Raw genomic sequence first — 20,824 nt, 5'->3', positions numbered from 1 at the left:
CCGATAACGGGGACCCGTTTCGGAATTCTTCTACGCCCCTCAAGGGTGAAGTTGTCATCGAGTTTACACTTCTTGGAGGATTCCGTAAGATCTGCAGCCTACCTCAACGGACATGGCCCAGGACAAGGGGAGCTCGACGCCCGGATCCAAGCTGTTCAGGAACTGCCCTGGATGCGGATTATATAACGTTTTCAAGGAGGACGAGCATTCGCGATGTCTCTACTACCTCCATGGGGACAAGACGCACGTGGATTCTGCAAGAACCTTTTGGATCGCACCAAACAAGATCGTCGTTCCCGCCTCGCCACCTGGCTGGAGAAGGGCACAGCAAGTGAGAAGGCGAAGAAGAAGTCTGAGCGGGCTTCTAAGTCCTTTGAGGGCGCCCAGGCGATGGGGGCCCAACAGAAGGCCAAGCACCGCGAGTCCGCATGGCTCCGGGAGCACCGAAACATCGGGCTCTTCGGTTGCCAAGCAGGGCGCTACTTCCCCAGCACGTTCGACCACGAGCCAGCGCTCTGGTTCGGGGAAGAGGAAGTCCGAGAACCCGGGTAGGCCGCTGGAGCGGACCCGGTCGATCTCGAAGGGGGAGCGAGGCGCTGACCCTCCCCCCAAGGCGAAGGCCCAGGACGCACCTAAGGTGGTGAGGGCCTTGATCCACCCGGCTAAGGCCTCTACCGAAGTGGTCGCTGTGACCCTGGCGGAGCCGGCTGAGACTACGCCAATGGAAACGGCCTCTGGGCCCAGAGCATCCCTGCCGCTGCGGAGGGAATCCTCTTTCCAGCCCATCGCTAAGATCCCCGTGAAGCCCCCGGCTGAAAAAGAGAGGGGGTGCCGGTGGCCATTACAGACTCGGAATCAGCCTCTGAGGAGGAACTGGTGGAGACCGAGAAGGGCCTCAACGAAAGGTCCATAGGCCTCAACGAGAGGTTTATAAACATCGAGAGGTTCAAGAAGATTCGATCCCAGGGGACGGTCCCTGCTGACGTGATCGAAGATAGCGACGATGAACAGGGCCCAGTGGAGCGGCCATCCCGTCCGTCGCAGCCATTGCCCGAGCCCCAGGATAGCTCGGCGGCCATTTTGTTGGCAACCCAATCCTTATGTACCGAGATAAGGACGAGATTACTACGCACCCCGATGGAGGAGCCAGAACCAGGCCCGTCGGGAAGCCCTCCGAACAAGCGGAGGAGAGTCCACCCCGCTGTGCCCTTTGTGCCTGCGAGACTGGAGGACCCCTCATCCCTCTCGCCGGGAGAGGATACGGCGACGGACATCCGAGCTCTTCCAGCTCTGCCCTGAAGAACAGAAAAAGGAGGGGTTTCTGTACCAACGACGAGAGGCTAAGAGGAAGACGGTCCTCGCGGTGCCTTTACTCAACGACATCTGGGACGAGGGGCTTGCTGTCCTCAAGAACCCTGCCACGACACCCGCCAAGAGGGACAGGTACGAGAAGAAGTACAGAGTCCCCGATGCCGCCCCCTTTTGCCTCAGGGCCCAGGTCGTCTCGGCAGCGGCTAAGAAGAAGGCAGCGGGCGCGGCGGCTTCAACTTCCCCGCCGGACAGCGAGGGTAAGAATTTGGACTCTATGGGACGAGTCATCTCGTCGGCGGCAACGACGATTAAGGCGGCCAATGCCTTAGCGATCGTGGCCCGCTACGACAGGGAGCTCTGGTTCAAGATAGCTCCCCTGCTAAATTTCCTGCCTGATGACAAAAGGGCGGAGGCCCTAGAAAGATCACGCCATAACGGTGGCAACGGACATTGCCGATACCGGATTTCGCCAACTGGGCAATGGAGTTTGCCTCCGACGACAAGGATGGCTCAAGGCGACAGACTTTCGCCAGGACGTCCAGACCAGAGTGTTGGACATGCCGTTCGACGGCAACAACCTCTTTGGTAAGGCGGTGGATGAGTCTCTACAGGCCATCAAGACCGACTCGGAGACGGCCCGGGCCCTTGGGGTGCTTCAGCAGCAACGGCCCTTTCGGAGCCCTGGAGGCAGACAGGGTGCCTCCAAAGGATCCAGCGGTGGCTCCTCCACCTACCGCCAGGCGGCCCGCTCCCCTTCCGAGGAGGCCTACAGAGGTCACGGCAAGCAAGGGGGTTCCCGCCGTCGTCGCCAAGGCCGCTTCCAAGCAAGACTGACCCGGCCGTGTTGTCGGCCCCCACCGAAGCACCCCAGTGGGAGGCCGGCTGACAAAGTTCATCAGAGTGTGGGAGTCCATCTCCACTGATCGTTGTGTGTTGGACACCCTGGCCAACGGGCACTCGATGGAATTCCTAAAGAAGTGCCCTCGCATTCCTCCCGTGGCCAGGAAGGAGAATCGCGTCCCTCAACTGCTGTTGGAAGTAAAGGCGATGCTCAAGAAAGGTGCCATCGAGCTCGTCCCAAGGAGGCTCCGGGGCTCCGGAGTGTACTCAAGGTACTTCCTCGTCAGAAAGAAGACAGGCGGTTGGCGCTCCATCCTGGACCTGCGTCGGTTAAACAAATGCATCAAGACGCAGAAATTCAGGATGGTCACCCTCCAGCACGTGCTGGGACAGCTGGAGGAAGTCGACTTCCTATCGTCGTCGGACCTGGAGGATGCTTACTTCCACATCCCCATTCTAAAAAGGCACAGGAAGTTCCTCCGGTTCGTGGTTCAGGGACACCACTACCAATTCAGAGCCCTACCGTTCGGATTAAAGTCGGCACCCAGGGTTTTCACCAAGTGCCTGGCACCAGTGGCGGCGCGGCTGCGCCTGCAGGGGATCCACGTCTACCCCTACCTGGACGACTGGCTAATCCGGGCAAGGTCAAGGGAACTCGCTGTCGATCATACGGCGAGGACCGTCCGGTTGCTCACGGAGCTGGGGTTCTCCATCTACCCCAAATCCCACCTGGTTCCATCGCAAGTAGCAGTGTTTTTGGGGGCGAAGCTCGATACAGTGGAGCAATTGGCCTCCCCTTCAGAGGAGAGGACCAAGACCATCCTGGGCAAGGTGCGGCGCCTGTTAGCCACGGACGTGGTCAGGGTGAGGTCCATCAAGTCCCTTCTCGGGATGATGTCCTCATGCATCTACCTTGTGCCCCTTTGCATACTTCGGATGCGTCCGCTACAGGAGTTCCTCGACGCCCGCTGATTTCAGGCGAGGGGCTGCTTCAAGGACAGGATCCCCCTCGACGAGGAGTTCCATCGGGCGATCCTATGGTGGGGCACCTGGGCTCACCTCACGACAGGCACGGACTTTCAAACCCCAGCGTTTCAGGAGACGGTGACTACGGATGCCTCTCTGGAGGGTTGGGGGGCCAACAATGGAGATCTCCACGCAAGAGGCCTTTGGCTCCCGGAGGAGAGGTCTCTTCACATCAACATCTTGGAGCTCCGAGCAGTGTTCTAGGCGCTCAAGTCGTTCCTTCCGTCCCTCAAGGACAAAGTGGTGAGGATCTTCACCGACAACACCACCACGATGTTCTATATACGGAAGCAGGGGGGCACCAGATCCCCAGCCCTATCCAAGGAGGCCCAGGATCTGTGGCACTGGGCCGTCGTCCAGGGGATGTTTCTGGTTCCCTTCCACCTGGCAGGAATAAAAAACACCATCGCCGACTCACTCAGCAGGGAGCTGCGCTTGTGCCATGAGTGGGAACTGCACCAGGGTCAAGTGGATGGACTCTTCCAACGATGAGGCAAACCCCAGATTGTTCGCGACGGCAATGAACTCCCAAGTGCCAGAGGTTCGCCAGCAGGTTCCCACAGCGGAGGAGCATGGGCGATGCTTTCTCGTTCCCTTGGGACGGCCTCTTTCTATACGCGTTCCCTCCATTGCCGTTGCTGCTCCGCCTCATCAACCAGCTCAAGAAGTCCAGGTGCAGCATGATCCTCGTCGCACTGGCGTGGCCGAGGCAGGTCTGGTTTCCGGACATTCTGGACTTGTCAACGTCCCCGCCAGTCAGGCTGCCGGCGGACGCGGATTTACTCTCCAGAGAAGGAGGCGCCATTCTCCACCACGACCCACAGTTGCTGAAATTGCAGGCGTGGCTCCTGCAGCACTAGAGTTTGGAGGGTACGATACCTTGGCTGATTGCAGAGAGGTTCTTGCAAAGGCCAGGGCGTCCTCAAGTGTTACGGTCATAAATGGAAGAGGTTCTCTGTCTGGTGCCGTGCACAGAAGATTAACCCTCTGCGAATTGTGGCCCCTCAAGTGCTGCTGTACCTGCTGTCACTGGCCATGGCTGGACTGGCTCACGCCTCCATAAAAATACATGTGGCTGTCACCTCCCGATATACCAGGACGATGGGACGGACGTCATTGTGGTCTCATCGCCTGGTGAAGGAATTTATGAAGGGACTATTCCGATCATTTCCGCCGGTGACGGCTCCTGCCCCGGCTTGGGATCTTAATGTGGTGCTGACCAGGCTCATGGGGCCCCATTCGAGCCTATGCATTCGGTGCCTGTGACGTTCCTGTCATGGAAGACAGCGTTCCTCGTGGCCATCACCTCTGCACGACGAGTGGGAGAGATTCAGGCCCCATCTTGCAAGCCTCCATACTTGACTTTTCATGACACGAGGGTGGTGCTGAGGACGCACCCCTCCTTCATGCCCAAGGTGCCGTCGGACTTCCACCTCAACGAGCCCTTGGTGTTACCAGTTTTCTTTCCGTCGCCTTTGACGCCGGCCGAGAGGACTTTGCACTCGCTGGATGTAGCTAGAGCCCTGAAGTTCTACGTGGACCGCACAAAGAGTTTTCGGAAAACGTCACAACTGTTTGTGAACTTTGGGTCTGTGAATCAAGGGAAGGCTCTCTCGAAGACCTCCATTTCCAGATGGCTCTCCGGCTGCATCATGCATTGCCACTGGTTGGCAAAACGACTGCTGCCCGGCCGTCCGAGAGCCCATCCGACCAGAGTGATCGCTCCTACCACGGCGTTCCTGTCTGGTGTGCCCCTGCTGGACATCTGCAGGGCTGCTACGTGGAGGTCGACGCACACCTTCACGAGATTCTACTGTGTCGATCGGGACCCCAGGGAGGAGTCCAGGGTCGGCCAAGCAGTGCTGCGCAACCTGTTCGCTTAAGGTGAGCCTGGTGAGGAGGTAAGAGATGCTTAATGTTGTTGTTGTATTGCTTAATGTTGCGCCTGTTGCCACCTTCCGTGGTTGTGCATGTGTATACTGCTATGTATTCTTTTATTCATGAGCATGTGAATCCATGCCAGACCCCATGCTGGAGAAGGAACAAGTTACTTACCTGTAACTGTTACAGGAACAGAGAAAAACAGAACAGGCAGACGCCCTACTGATACTGAGATCAATTAAGCCTGTCAGAGAGCTAGAGGACTATCAAGCTCCTGTAACCTTTGTGGCTTTGCCAGCATCAAATGTCTCTATTCGCCCCTCTCAACAGCGTTTCCTCTTTGGGAGCATTCGCTTCCCTTCCGCTGCTTGGCTCGGCAGCTAATACACTTCTCGTGCAGTGCTCAGGCTCTCATCTGCTGTCCGGTCCCTGCATCTGTTAACGGGCCCCAGACCCACCATGGATTCTGTGTGGTTGCGAATGCTCTCCACACTACCGCTGGTTCTGTAGTCTAGCATGGCTCTGCCCCTCCAGGACTTCTGTCAGACTCGCCTCTGCATTCACTGCACTCTGATTCAAAGATACTTGTGGTTTTATGTATGTTATTGTAAAAAAAGGGGTGGTTCGTTCCTCCTTGACTGCGAGTTTGAGGAAATGTCACTATTCGGTGGATCCAAAATAGTATCGCAAATAAAAGGGATGTGTTGCTGTTCTTTGACGGGGGTGTTCAGGCGAGGTCCAGCATTACCTGAATCCTAAGAGTTTCAGAAATGTCACTGTTTGGTGGATTCAAAGCAGAAGTAAGTCTCTCCAATTCCTATGTAGGTGGAAAATGTGGTCTGGACTGGGGGTTCCGCACAGAAATGGGAGTCCTTGTCCCCACGAGTGGAGTCCCTCCCAGTGAGGTTCCACTTGCTCAGACCCCTCTGGAGGGTCTTGTTGAGTAGGCTCACCGCCTTTTCCTCAAAGGGGGTGGCTCCCCTCTGTGGAGAAGGGACAAATAGTCAAGATTTGTCACAAGTACAATTGGGGTTGTGTTAGGAAGAAACCTGTGCAGTTCCCTTAGGGAACACTGCAAAAGATTTAGGACTACAGGTGTTAGCAGTAAACCCACTTGGTAGCAGTCTGTACCACCCAGATTTACCTGGTAGCTGTGGCTGAGCAGTCAGACTTCCCTCAAGAAGAGTTGGGCAGTATGCAAAGTGTACACAATAGGCACTCGGATACGATAATACAAACAAACACTGACCAGAGCTTTGGTATCAAAGTATATAACTATTTATTTAAAAACACACTGTTTGAAACACTCCAGCAATCTTATTGTAAAATACTCTAAACACAGTTACTATTATAATATATACAACCCTTATTCCTTATCAGATAAGTCTTAGTTAACACCACTTATTTCCATGCAGAGGTGAGCGCTTAACTATAGATGGCACTCCAATAAGTTTATGAAAAAGGGAGGGAAAAGACAGAATATGGAAAGGTACACCACTCTAAGATTTAGGAACCCTATTAACAAGGCAGAAGAGCAAAAGTCACTTGTGAGCCAAAGTCCATAGGCTGGCCCACTCTTAGAGAGAGCAGAGCACAAATGCGCCCAAGATCACACAGTTACACTAGGCTTAGAAAGTCTTGCAGGGAGTTCGAAAAGAGTTGAGAGGCTCAGAAAAGTTTAGCCAGGGTGTCCCAGGTTCGAAAGCCGGGGGCTAAATCTACCCCGTACAGTCGGTGGCAAGGGAAGCCATGCGGGACACGGTACTTTAAGCGGGAAGGATCCTCCAGCGGTGGCAGTTGTTCCTGGCAGTGGGTGCAAGTCTCGTCGTCCAGGGGAAGAGAAGATCTCGACTTGGAGGAAAGATGAAGGTCGTTGCACTGCCAGGGAAGAAACCAGCCGCAGAGTTTTCCGGTTAAAGGTAATACCTTTTAATTCGCGGTCGTGGTAAAACGTGGTATCCCGGTTGCCGGGGCGCTTGGCACAGGCAAGACGGCCACGAGATACGTCGGGAAGACGAAAAGACGGTGAAACTGGTTATCCCCACCAGTCAAAGGAAGAAGACTCACCGGCGGGAGATCTCCTCTGTCGTTGGGAAAAGTGGTGAGACGGTCTAGCAGGGCTCCACCGGTGGTGTCGTCGTGGCAGGTGGGCTCAGCTTCTCCCTCGTCGGATTCTTAGGTCCTGTGGCGACTTCTGAAGTTCCAGTCCCCAAAGCCCTGCTTTTATGCAGAAAACCCCCATTCACTCAGCCTAGCTGTCACTCAAACATGCTAAGTGGTGAGCCGGCTGGCTCACCACTTGGGCCAATCACACAAGAGTGCGACTTGAGTTGCCTAGGCAACTCAGTCCAGGGTGCCTAAATCCCCCTCCACCCCTCCTAAGTACCCCAGACAGAGTGGCACCACTTGGGAGGGCTTCTGTGGAGAAGCCCACCAAAAAGTGAAACAAAGGGCTCGACTTGGGTTGGAGTCACAGAAGGGAACACAAACGCCATTTTAGAACCAAGTTTTGGCAAAAAATACCAACCGGAGAATTAATATTAATTAAATAAACTGCGGTATGTTTGAGGCTATCGTAATTAAATAATTAAAGATAGTAGCCTCGAACAATGGGAAAATCCCATAGAGAAATATTCGCGGTTGAATATAAAAAGTAGTATCCACTGCCACCAGCCAAAACTCGATCAGGGGGGATGGAGACGTGCCCCCTCGACTAACAGACCCCGGGGCAATGGAATTGCCCCAGCCAGTACGTCCACAATATGATGGTTTGTACTGGTTCTGTTCAGAATTTAAGACTAGTAAAGTCAATGGTGACTTTACAGGCCCTGGGAGACAGTAGTCTGTCCCAGGGTATGGAGTCTATACTGGGGAGTCACTATGACACCCCTGCGTTACTGCACTGAGGGTGCTGTGTAACACACATCACAAAAACACATGAAGCCCTATGGAGTAAAAGACCCCACAGCCCATTAAACACATCTAGAGTCAAAGAAACACACTCAAATCATGCCCAAGAGTGAGGGTAAAAGAGTCTCACACTTGGCAGGAGAAAAAAATAAACCCCAAAAATCCAGCAAAGCTGCTGGGGGACTCACTAGGTTAGGAAATTCAGCCTAAACAGAGAATTCTCCCTAACAGGTTGGTGAGAGATGAGGAGCAATCAGTATTTGGGCTTGCCCAGAGTTCTCAGACTACCCTGATGCTCATTCTCTCACAGATCCCAAACTCAACAAGGTTGATGGTTTAGCAACTAACCATACAGGTCAATGACACACTGGGGCTGGCAGGCTTGGACTGGCATACAAGGGGATTAACCTGGCTGAAGGTGGCAGCAGCAGGGACAAGCAATGGAAACGGGTGGAATCCCAGCTAGACGACAAGATACTGATGATGGATGTTGTTAGGCAAAAGGCATAGAGCCAGCTTTTGTAGGCCGATGCATACAGAGGTAGGCTTTGTCTTCACGTTGATAGACACTGAGCTAACGCCTGCAGCACCTTCACAGAGCGCAGAGGCCCATTGAGCCAGGGATCTGCGAGAAGAGATGCATGCTCAGATTTGGGAAATGTTTGACCTCTTTTATATTTCCTAGCACTTGTACATTTCAGAATGATCTGTAAAAGAAGTACTAGTTTCCTAAAGGTGTCAAATTAGTGCTTTTGTTGTTTTTGTGTCCCCCTTTCTTTTCCCCCAGAAAAGCAAAATGATGAGAAGGCAGCAATGACTTTCGTTGGCAACTTTTTTGAGCAGGTTTGAAATGATCGTAGCAATTGAAATGGCATGAACTATTGTGGTTCCTTCAGAGGATGCAAGATGTGAGCAAGTGGCCCTATCTGCATTTTCTTAGTTGTCCTCTTTTGAAAAATAATGCATTTTTGTAAGTGCACCTGGTTGCTGCTCTTCCACAGTTAGGACTGTTATTCTTTCCACCATCAAACTCTGATTGCCAAATGTACTGACTTTTTCCATCCTTGATGCATTGTTTCATCAATAAATATTTCTGCCAAGGCTGAATTCCAAAACAGGAAAGAAGTAAAATGCATCGAAGATGTCTTTTGATTAGGAGAATTAACTAATGCCTTTTATCTATCTAAACTGTTTACACCCAAGCATGGAACTGAGACTCATTAGATGGTGAATTGTAATTATAAATACAGTGCACCACTCTTACTCAGAATTATAATTTCTGCTGTGGCAGCTGAATCATAACCATAATCCGTTCCGCTACTTTTGGCTGAAAGAATTTAAATAGTAAAATCGGGCCCTTCTTAATGTGCGTGTGTTCCATTTCCTGTATGCTTTTTTTTTTTCATACACACCGATTATTTTAATTGGTTCAGTGCTTCTCAGGGATTTGTCAATCTTATGCTTAGTTATTTTATTTATTCTTTTTTTACATTTGTAGAGCACACATAAACCTGTGGGCATTAGTGCGCTTATCCCAGTTACATGGGCCCAGGTTGGGCATGGGCATTGGTGCAGATACAGAATTACAGGCATTTCTGTCATGGGGATCGGTTATGCGGCCACAGGATTAGGTCATAGGCATAAGTACAAAGATATAGTTACAGACATGGTAATACAGTTACAGATCACAGAGTCGAATTCACAGGTTTGAACCAAACAGCACATGCATGTTATAGCTGCCGGTGGGTAGCAGTGGAGGACTATTGTGTAGAATTATGTGAATAACTAGGGTTTGAGGGTTTTGCGGAAGATACAGTATGATTCATACACTCTGAGGGCAGATGGGAGCGAGTTCCAGTGTTTGACAGCCAGCACTGGGAAAGTGGATCCTCCCGCTTTGGTTCGTTTGAATTTGGGTTGGACTGGCCTGTAGGAGTGTTGGGCTCTGGTACTTCTAATGGAGTGTGCTTTATTGTTCTCAGCTAGGTAGGGAATGCGGTGGAGATGCACTTGTGGGTGATTGAGAGTGTCTTGAATAGGATACTATCCTTGTTGGGCAGCTCTTCAGGCGGCCGAGATGTGTTCAAAACATGGGATATTGAGGGTAGCACATAGGGCATTGTTCTGGATGGTTTGAGTGGATGTGCCGGCGAAGAGGACATTGCAATAATCAAGCCTGGTGCTGATCACTGCTCGGCCGGTAGGCATTTTTCTCTAGATAAGAATGGTCTGGCTGCATTGAGCAGTTTGGTAGAGTAGGCTGCTGCAGAGGAGATGGCATTTACTTGTCTGGTCTGTTAAAAGGCAGGTTCCAGGCTCTTTAAGATTTCTTCAAGTAAGTTTATTTCCAAGTTCTTAGTTACATATCCACATGAAGACATAAAGGACATAAGCCGTGACAACACCGGCTCCCATCACCCAGGGCCAGCCAGCGGTAACCGCCTCTACACAGAACACTCACTCAGAATATTCCATCATCCACACATAAACATTCCACATGACATCTCAAGCTACCTCACCTCAGACAGGCACAATACAACACACCTCCCTCCTTTACTAAACCATACATGCACAGAACAAGTCACATACCAGAACAACACAACTACCTCCTTCCAAGATATACGCACACGTAACACTCAACTGGCAGACACACTTCCACGGCCAAACCCAACCATCAAAACATCACACCCTGACAAACTACATTCCATGTACCAATAACAAAAATACTGTCATCCATCTGCCTGTTCCTGCCACAAACAAGCAACTGGGCTCTCACCCCAGGACCTGGCCAACCCTGAAACTGGGCTACTTCACCTACATTCCTGAACCACCACAAGACTGCTTCGCCTCCTACCACCTGCCACCGCCTACAACAACGTGGGTGTCCAGGCTGCCACCCTGTAACCCCAGCAGGCCTCTAGACTGCCACTCTAGGGAACTGAGAGTTCAAAGCCTCGAAAAAAGACCATCACAACCTCACTCCAACAGGGATTCACAAAGTGGAAACATACAACATCACTGAGATCACAAACACCCATGGTCTTAATACCATACTCATTACACCAGACGAGGATGTACAAGCCTTCCAAACACATTGGGAGCGGTGGCCACGCACTCCGAATGCCAACATCAATGACTGGTAAAAACTAAACGGTCTTATAGCAAGGAAAACATCCTAACCCAAAACAAGCTGTTGAACCCATGGATACAACGAAATCTACAATAAATACCACAAGTAACATAGAAAACAATTTACTCATCATCTCAGGACTTGCCACACTCAATACCGACGGGTCATTACCAGGCGTCCCCAGCTACCCCTTTACCACCAGCTACCTACTGTCCAATGTGATGAGGATAAAAAAAAAACCTAGAGGAGGCGCTACCTCCCTCACAGAACAACCTCCTCGCTGTTCAACCTTTACCGGAATCCGGTAACCCCTATAACCAGACCAATCCCCTCACATGAAATTAGAAAATCCCAACATCCTTAATTGAAAGAGTCGAGGCGCTACCTCCCCCACAGAACAACCTCATCGCTGTTCAACCTTTACCGGAATCAGGTAACCAACCAAACCAAAACAATGTAAGGAAAACTATATACCCCACTGACATTACCCAAACAATTCAAACCATGTAATTCACACTGCAACACTTCCATGCTGAATGTGTGTTCACCCAATACCCAACACTCACTGACTCTCTCCAACCTATCTGAGTCAGATTCATCATAACATGCATTCCAAAATGATAGAATGCTGCAACCATATGCTGTAAACAGTACATAAACCGCTGTTGGGCAGAAACCTGTGCAGTTCCCCCTGGGACCACTGCAAAAGATTTAGGACTACAGGTGTTTGGCAGTAAACCCACTTGGTAGCAGTCTGTACCACACAGATTCACTTGGTAGCTGTGGCTGAGCAGTCAGACTTCCATCAAGAAGAGTTAGACAGTATACAGAGTATTCACAATAGGTCAAAAGAACACAGTACAACAAGTAAACACTGACCAGAGCTTGGTGTAAAAGAGATAAAATTATTTATTTAAAACATCTAGAAAAACACACAGGCACTAATGGTAAGCAATCCAAAAGCACGGTCACTAAAAGATATACACTCCCTTAAAAGAATATTAGACAAGTCTTAAGTAAAGCCTCACTTATTTTCAGACAGCGGTGAGCGCTTAACGTAGATGGCACTCTAATAATTCGTTTTAAAAAAAGGGAGAGAAAAGCAGAGAATAAATTGAAACAGATCCCAACACTTTTTCACGAACACAACAAGAGCGGAAGGCAAAGTAACACCGTGATTTTAGAGTCAGTAGGCCGGATCCGCTTTAAGAGGATGAAAACGAAATGTGTCCAAGGTCACACGGTTGCAGTGCACAAAAGTCTTGTAACGGTTCAAAAAGGAGTTGGACCAAAGAAAGGGACCAGTTAGAGGGTCAAGGCGGCCAGCCCAGTCCAGAAGGTTAAGGGATTATTATTACCTTGTAGCAATCTTTAGAAAGGGAGGCCTGGCGGACACGGTACCTTAAAGTGGTGAGAATACTCCAGCGGGGGCAGTTGTTCCTGGCAGCGGATGCAAGTCGGTGCTTTGTCCGGGGGAAGAGAAGATCTCGTCGGGGAGGAAGACAGGAGTCCGTTGCACTGCCAGGGAAGAAACCAGCCGCAGAGTTTCTCAGGTAAAAGGAGCGGTCATTTACTTCGGGGTCCAGTGGTAAGTGGCTATCCGGTTGCCGGGGTGCTTGGCACGGGCAATTCAACCACAAGCCGGTCTGGGGTGCAAAGAGAAGAAGGTAAACTGGTTATGCCCACCAGTCAGGGGAAGAAGCCTCTCCAGCCGGGAGATCTTCTCTGTCGTCGGGAAGTGGCGAGTCGGTTCCGCAGGGCTCCACCGGTGGTGTCGTCATGGTAGGTCGGCTCAGCTTCTCCCTCGTCGGATTCTCAGGTCCTGTGGCGACTTCTGAAGTTCCAGTCCCCAAAGCCCTGCTTTTATGCAGCACACCCCCATTCACTCAGCCTAGCTGTCAATCAAACATGCTAAGTGGTGAGCCAGCCGGCTCACCACTTGGGCCAATCACACAAGAGTGCGACTTGAGTTACCAAGGTAACTCAGTCCAGGGTGCCTAAACCCCCTCCCACACCCCCTGTGGTACCCAGACAGAGTGGCACCACTTTTGGAGGCTTCTGTGGAGAAGCCCGCCAAAAAGTGGAACAAAGGGCTCGACTTGGGTTGGAGTCACAGAAGAGAACACAAACGCCATTTTAGAATCGAGTCCTGGCAAAAAATACCAACCGGCGAATTAATATTAAATAAATCGGCGGTATGTTCGAGGCTATGAGAATTAAATAATTAAAGTTGGTAGCCTCGAACAATGGGAAAAGCCCATAGGAATATATTTGCGGTCGAATATAAAAAGTAGTATCCACTGCCACCAGCCAAAACTCGATGAGGGGGGACGGAGACGTGCCCCCTCGACTAACAGACCCCGGGGCAATCGAATTGCCCCGACCAGTACGTCTACAATATGATGGTTTGTACTGGTTTCTGTTCATAATTTGGGACTAGTAAAGCCAGTGGTGACTTTACATGCCCTGGGAGACAGTAGTCAGCCCCAGGGTATGGAGTCTATGGTGTGGTGTCACTGACACCCCGGTGTTACTGCACGGAGGGTGCTGTGTAACACACATAGAAAAAACACACGAGACCCTATGGAGTAAATGACCCCCTAGCCCAATAAACACATTAGCAGTCAAAGCAACACCATGAATCATGTCCAAGAGTACGAGAAAAAGAGTCTCACTCTTGGCAGGAGAAAAAAACAAACTCCAGAAATCCAGCAAAGCTGCTGGGGGACTCACTAGGTTAGGAAATTCAGCCTAAAGAGAGAATTCTCTCTAACAACCGCATTGAAAACATTTGCGTTGTGCACATTTGAATACAAAACCATGTTGCTCATAGTAAGTAAAATCCCAAAAACTAACACTTTTATGAACTAAAACGTCCTTAGCCATTTGCAGGCTCTTAAGCGAACCTATGAGTCCATAGCCATTTACACAGGCTCTATTGACGTGCAATATAGCTGAAAATCCTCAAAATGATTAAAGCTATCACACTCGTATACATACCACCCATCTTACACGAACAGCAACGATTTATGCACATTGGTGTCCATGTGCCATGGTGCTTGGCACTCGAAACCTGCAATTCCTCAAAAGAATTATGCTAAATACCCTTCAATACAACATATTACCACACTATATTGTCACCGTTTCACTTACCCATTTACATAACAGAACAGCGCCGTTTAAGATGCATGTATATCTTATATAAACACAAACTCATTTGCATCCTCGCAGTGCCCCCATTCTACAGATTCACATCGCACCAAGGCACTCACCATCCTGCACATGCAAAATGCTCCATCAGTTTTAAATAGGTATATTAAAGTTCCAAACTACCCAACATTATGGCTGTTACTCTCTGCACAAGCCTATACCTCACCATACTGTCATGACCTAAAAATGTCCTCATTTGTTGGCCGCTACCTGTTTCCTCACTAACTGAGATGGAGCCGCATGCCAGCATCACAATCCGCCGAAAATGTCTCTCTTGCCAAGCAGAGACCACAGCATTTGCCACCTAAACAAACCATGTCTGTATTTCACACTGCAACAGCCTTGGTGCGATGTGAATCTGTCGAATGGGGGCACTGCGAGGATGCAAATGAGTTTGTGTTTATAGAAGATATACATGCATCTTAAACGGCGCTGTTCTGTTTTGTAAATGGGTAAGTGAAACGGTGACAATACAGTGTGGTAATATGTTGTATTACCCATCCTCGTCGCCATTGTTAAAAGGCAGGTTCCAGGCTCTTTAAGATTTCTTCACGCAAGTTTATTTCCAAGTTCTTAGTTACATATCCACATGAAGACATAAAGGACATAAGCTGTGACAACACCGGCTCCCATCACCCAGGGCCAGCCAGCTGTAACCGCCTCTACACAGAACACTCACTCAGAATATTCCATCATCCACACATAAACATTCCACATGACATCTCAAGCTACCTCACCTCAGGCAGGCACAATACAACAGGGTCATGGAGAGAGTGGCATTGAGGTGGACTCCCAGTGTTTTTACCAAAGGTGCGACGGGTACCACAGGTCTGTCATTATTGAAGGTGGAGTATTGGGAGTCAAGGCTTTTTAAGGCAGCTGCTGGACCGACAATAAGGAGCTCTGTCTTCTCGTCATTAAGACAGAGGCCATGGGTTGCTATCCAGGCTTGGATCATGGCTCAGGTAGAGCTGAGGGTGGAACAAGTTTTGTTTTATGACCCTGTGAATAGGAAAATAATCTGTGTGTCTTCGGCATAGTTGGTATAGGCTATGCCGAGCGAATCCAGGTGGTCAAAGAGGGGCTTTGTAAAAATGTTATGCAGCATATGCGAAACACATCATTGGGGGACCTCACAACTGATTGTGGATGGAGTGACACAGGCATTGTCGGCAAAGACTTTCATTACTCTCCCGTCGAGGAAGGAAGCGATCCAGGCGGCCGCTTCGTGGGAGAAGGCAGCATATGAGGTCAGATGGTGGCAAAGGATGTCATGATCAACTAGATCGAAGGCTGCAGATAGATTGAAGAGGTGAAGCATGGCCAACTTCCTGTTTTCTCTCTGTGGGAGTCTAATTGAATGTTCAAATCTAGGAGGGCAGACTCTTTGCTGTGGCCCGGATGGAAGCCAGATTGACGGGTGCCTAGGATTTGATGGATTTCTAGGTGGCATTGAATTTGTAGATGGGCAGTTCGATCTTGGATTTTTAGTAGGAATGGCACAGTGGTGATCGGTCAGTAATTATTGGCGGTGGTGGGGTCAAGATTTTTTTTTTAGGGGGGGACCCAAGCTTCTTTAATACACAGAGAGCACTATGCCCGTGTTGAAGGAAGCATTGATGAATGATGTGATGAAGGGGGCTAGTTCAGGGGCACAGTCTTTGATTAGTGGAGCAGGGCAGATACCCCCTTTGCATCCTGAGGGCTTAAGGCTTTGAAGGATGCAGGCAGTTTACTGTTGGGTGATCTTGCTGAAATGGAACGGTGGGGCATTAGGCATGTAGGCTGCTGGCGTGTGCATGTGCGGCGATTGTTGCATAATGGTTGCTTTTTTTTTACCTGGATTTTTTTATTTCAATGTGTCTATTTTGGTTAGAAGGACGCTCTGAATGGTGTTGCACCAGGCAGAGTCCTTGTTGATCGTGGAGATTTGGGGGATAGGTGTTTCCAGTTCTTTGAGGATGGTGAATAGTTCCTTGGAGTCTGAACTGGCATTGGCAAGCCTAGTGTTGAGAGAGGAGGGCTTGGCAAGTAGAATAGCTTGTTGTACTGGTTCGTGAGGATGGAAAAGGCATATTTGGAACACTCAGACCGGAGTGTTCCAGTTGGACTCGGCCAGTCTTTTCTTGGTTCTGAGAGTGGCAAGCTCTTGGGTATACCAGGCATTGATGTGGATGGCTGATTTAGCTTTATTGGCAGCTAGGGGAGCAATGGTATTGATGGCATTAGTGAGAGTGGTGGAGTAGAGTTGCGCTAGGAGCACTTGGTCAGTAATATCTAGGTTGTCAGGATTGGGGACGTTGAGAAACGGGATGAGGTTTTCCTTCGTGAGTTGGTACCTAAGCTAACTTATGACACCTAACTTAAGAATTTGACGGTTTCCAAATGTTAATGCCTCGTTGAATTCCTGCCTATTCAGCAACCAAACATCAAAGAAATGAAGCCACTGTTTGCTTTTGGCTAGCTAGAGCTACCGCTTAGCTGTCAAAACTTCCTTATTGCAGTGGAAGATACCTAGACGACTTTATTACTTACCTGAAAGGGGAGAATCTGTGATCAGAAAGGCAGATCTCCCAGGGTGGGGCTCATCCATTGCACATCAGATTTTCTGACCCCTGCGATGTCCCCAAATGCGGGATACTCGACCTGGCCTCTACCCCTCAGGCCAAGCCAACTCCAACACTGTCACCTACCTTCTTGGTTATCCGACCCATGAAGCGTGGGTCAGTTGAGGCTTTAGCTGCCACTTTCTCACACCCCACCTTCCCTATTGGCTGACTCAAACCCTGACACAGCCCTGTCCATGCTGCACTCTGCTATATCTCCTACTCCTGATGTTCTTGCCCCTGTCATGAGGATCCGCTTGAAGCCCAAAGCCAAGTGCAACTCTTGGAACGACTCAGACCTCGTCATCCTTAAACGCAAGTGCAGGGTGGCTGAGAGGTAATGGCGTGCTTCCGGACATCCTCTGACAAACTGGCCTGCCACCTGCTCCAAAGGCAATACCGGCTCTCCGTCCGCACCAAGAAGAGAGCCCAAATCCAAGCCCACGTATACGTGGCTTCTAACAACTCAACCAAACTCTTTACAAGGAGCTGGCCAATCCTGCTGCAGTCTCTACCTCTCCCGTCCCCTCCAAGACCCTCTGCACAGCCCTGGCTTCCAATTTCATCTCTAAAACTCAGGACATCCTATCCTCTCTCTCTTCCTCTCCCCCTCCTCCCTCTACTCCCTGCTCTTCCTCTGGCCCTTCTCCGGCCACCTTTCCTCCCTCTGTCTCTGCCTTTCCTCTTTTCTCTTCAGACGAGTTTTCGACACAAGTCCAATCTAAGTCTCGTCAGAACAGGTTCCCCCCTGTTCCTCCAAAACCGTCAAGGACCACATTGACACCCTGGGTCCTGCTCTGGCTGATTTCTGCAACCACTCCTTTGCCGCTGGAGTCTTCCTCTCTCCCCTGAAGCACTCCCTTGTGCACCCTCTTCTTAAGAAACCCTCTGACGATCCTTCCTGCACTGCTAACTATTGTCCAATCTCAATCACTCCTTTCCTGGGCAAACTCCTGGAAAAGCTGTCCATTTCCCAGTGTAATCTTCACTCTCAATCTGTTGGCTGTCTCCATGACCATCAGGCTGGCTTCAGAGCTGCCAGAAACACAGAAACTGCTCTTCTGAACATCTGTGAAGACCTGCCCTCTAACCTCGATTCCAACACCCCCTGTGTCCTCATCTTACTTGATCCCTCTTCTGCCTTTGACACGGTCAACCATGCCATCCTGCTCAACCGTCTCTGTGATAACCTGGGTATCACCGATCAGGCCCTGGCTTGGTGGACTTCTTTCCTCTCTGATCGACCCTCCCAGGTCCAACTTGGGTCCTTCCTATCATCTATCTCTACCTGCGGTGTTCTCCGAGGGTCTAACCTCTCTCCCTGGCTGTTCAACCAATATCTGGCACTTCTTGCCCACTGCATTGCCGCTCTCTGCCCCAACTTTCAGTGCTATGCGGATGACACTCGGTGCATTTTCAGTCTCCCCTATGCCACCTCTTCTCCTTCTCTCATCTCTGACTGTCCGCGATCCAGGAGTGGTGTGCCACCAATGATCTCTGCCTTAATGTCAGTAAGACCGAGATTCTCCTCATCAGCTCACCTACCCCCTCCTTTCCTGTTACTCTCTGGCCGGCTTTTCTTGGCCCTCTTCCTGCTCCCACCTGTGAGGCTAAAAACTTTGGGCTCATCTTCAACTCCACACGTTCCTTCTTTACTCACATCTCTGACGTCTCAAAGAAGTCACACTACCAACTGCACCTCATCAGAGGTATTCCTTATTTCCTCTCCTTCCCCCAGAAGATCACTGTCTGCAGAGCTCTGGTTCTCTCCAGGCTTGACTACTGCAACAGCCTCTTTCTAAATCTGCCTGTTTTCTGCCTAAGTTTCCTTCATTTAGCGTTTCCCCACATCCGTAAAGCGCACTGGAATTCCCTTACTCTACAGCTTCCTGTGTGCCTCGTTGTTTTGTAGAACGACACCTGGCGCATACGTTGACATCTGGGACGTACTTTTCCAACGTTGCTGAGACGGATTATAACAGCACCGCAGCACGCCCGCTGTCTTCAGACCAATATTTTGCTGACGGCAGCAGTTCCACTGCTCACGGAAGGTAGGAGTATTCACATACATCTCCTCCACACCGCATGTGATTCCTTGTGAGGTATTGACAACATATCTGATGTGCATTAAATGCACTTTTTTCTACTTTCCCCATTCAGCCATTGAAGGCCATTTACCGGCACATTCTGCCCCCGTACAAACGTATGAAGGACTCTGATACCTTGCAATATCCATTTAAAAAGTCTAACCTCAGCTCCATCATAAGGTACTAGAAAAAGTAATATTGTTTTGCACAAATGAAAATAACATGAGTAACACGAGCTGAATAATGCAAAAATAAAAAATGTTTCCACATCTAGTTCTTATATTAGTAATAAGATAACTTACAAATATGTCATCCAAATAATTCTGACATAGACATACGTGATTAACCACGCAGATCTTTTTGGTTGCACATTGATCAATATAAGACAGGGCAGGTCATAGAAATATTGATGAGGCATGCTTACGAATGCCATTTTGAACATAATTAGTTTTTAATCTATTTGTTTGTCTGTCTTTAGAGATGCATCATTTGACATCCTAAACCCATTGTGAAGATTATGATGCTTGGGTCACTAACACCGCCCTAACGTGTCCTGATGAAAGTCTTATTTGGTCCTACACTCATCTACTTCTCAGCTGTCCAAAGTGAATGACCTCAAACCTTACTTATTAAGAGGACCGAACTCTAAACTCAGGATGAACTTTTTAAGAATCCGCCTTAGTATCGTTCACACACGGGAAGTCCTATTCCGTAGAAAACTGGCCCCGGACGAAGCATGCAGATTCTGCACGAAGTCAGAGATGGCTGAAACCATAAGACACCTCCTGCTCAACTGCTTAGGCGTCACGGGCCCCCGCCAGAGACACCTCGGACATTTGTTCAAAACCTATACGTCTACGAGGAAGAGGAATGGTGGTGCCGGCTCATAAGTGGGGAAAAGACTATTTGGGTGATCGCGGTGGTAGGGTTCTTTCGAGAGATCGTCCTGCTTACCTGACCGCAGACACGGATGGGCAGGATAGCCAGCTGGGTGTCCTTAGCCCGCCACTCCTGTGGGGTTCGCGGTCCCTGTCCATGATCCCGGTGTAGAATCAGAGTGGGAACTACGTGTGACTGCAACACAGGTTAAAGTAAGACTCCACGCCGTTCTGTTTGTGAACTTCGAACAGTTAATGGGAGGATTACATCTCTATTTTGTAAAAATTGTATTATACAATTAAATCAAATTAAAAAAAAAAAGTCATTTGTGAAATTTGAAGAGACTGTTTTTTGCTTATAAGGCTGGAAACAGAGCCATCTTGTCGACACTGTTCATAGATGGGATCATGCCCACACACTGTACCAATTGGGGCCTTTACAATAGTTTCATTATGTAATATCTATGTTGTGATGTCACTTATACAACTACTAACATCACCTTTGAAAATAAAATAGGTTTTATGTATGATTGGAATGAAGTAAGTTGATTCACACAACTATTTTTACATGAATTTTTCTTTCTGTCCAACAGGATCGTGATTTATCTCTGTTGTTCCTTGTGTTAATCTCTCTAGGACTGAAATCTCTGCACTGGCTCCCAGTGGCAGGGAGGATTAAGTTCAAAACCCTCTGCATTGTCCACAAGGCCTTCTTGGGCCTGGGACCTCAATACCTCCAACTAGCTCTTCCTTAAATATCTTCCTTCTCAAGCTATTCACTCATCTCCCTCAGATTTAGTCGCTTCTCCAAGCATTGAGTTGGTGGTAGATCTTTCTCTTCTGCTGGGGTCTCCCTCTGGAACAGCCTGCCATCTCCGGTTCCTGAGGCACCTCAAGACCTTCCTCCTTGCCACTGCTTTACCCCCCCCCCCCTCCCCTGCTGAT

General features: G+C 49.6%; 1 protein-coding gene and 1 pseudogene across 4 annotated transcripts in view; both read left to right on the top strand.

Annotated features, from left to right (window-relative positions):
* Positions 1 to 20,824, top strand: part of DENND4C (DENN domain containing 4C) — a 2,555,958-nt gene that overhangs the window by 1,135,525 nt on the left and 1,399,609 nt on the right. The gene's annotated exons all lie outside the window — the stretch shown is intronic.
* On the top strand, positions 16,836 to 16,960 carry LOC138512798 (U1 spliceosomal RNA; annotated as a pseudogene).

The sequence above is a fragment of the Ambystoma mexicanum genome, chromosome 6p (genome assembly GCF_040938575.1).
Source record: "Ambystoma mexicanum isolate Mex_15411 chromosome 6p, UKY_AmexF1_1, whole genome shotgun sequence".
In the NCBI taxonomy this organism is placed as follows: Eukaryota; Metazoa; Chordata; class Amphibia; order Caudata; family Ambystomatidae; genus Ambystoma; species Ambystoma mexicanum.
Note: the sequence above shows the minus strand (reverse complement) of the source record. Positions and strands in the feature narration are given on the sequence as shown.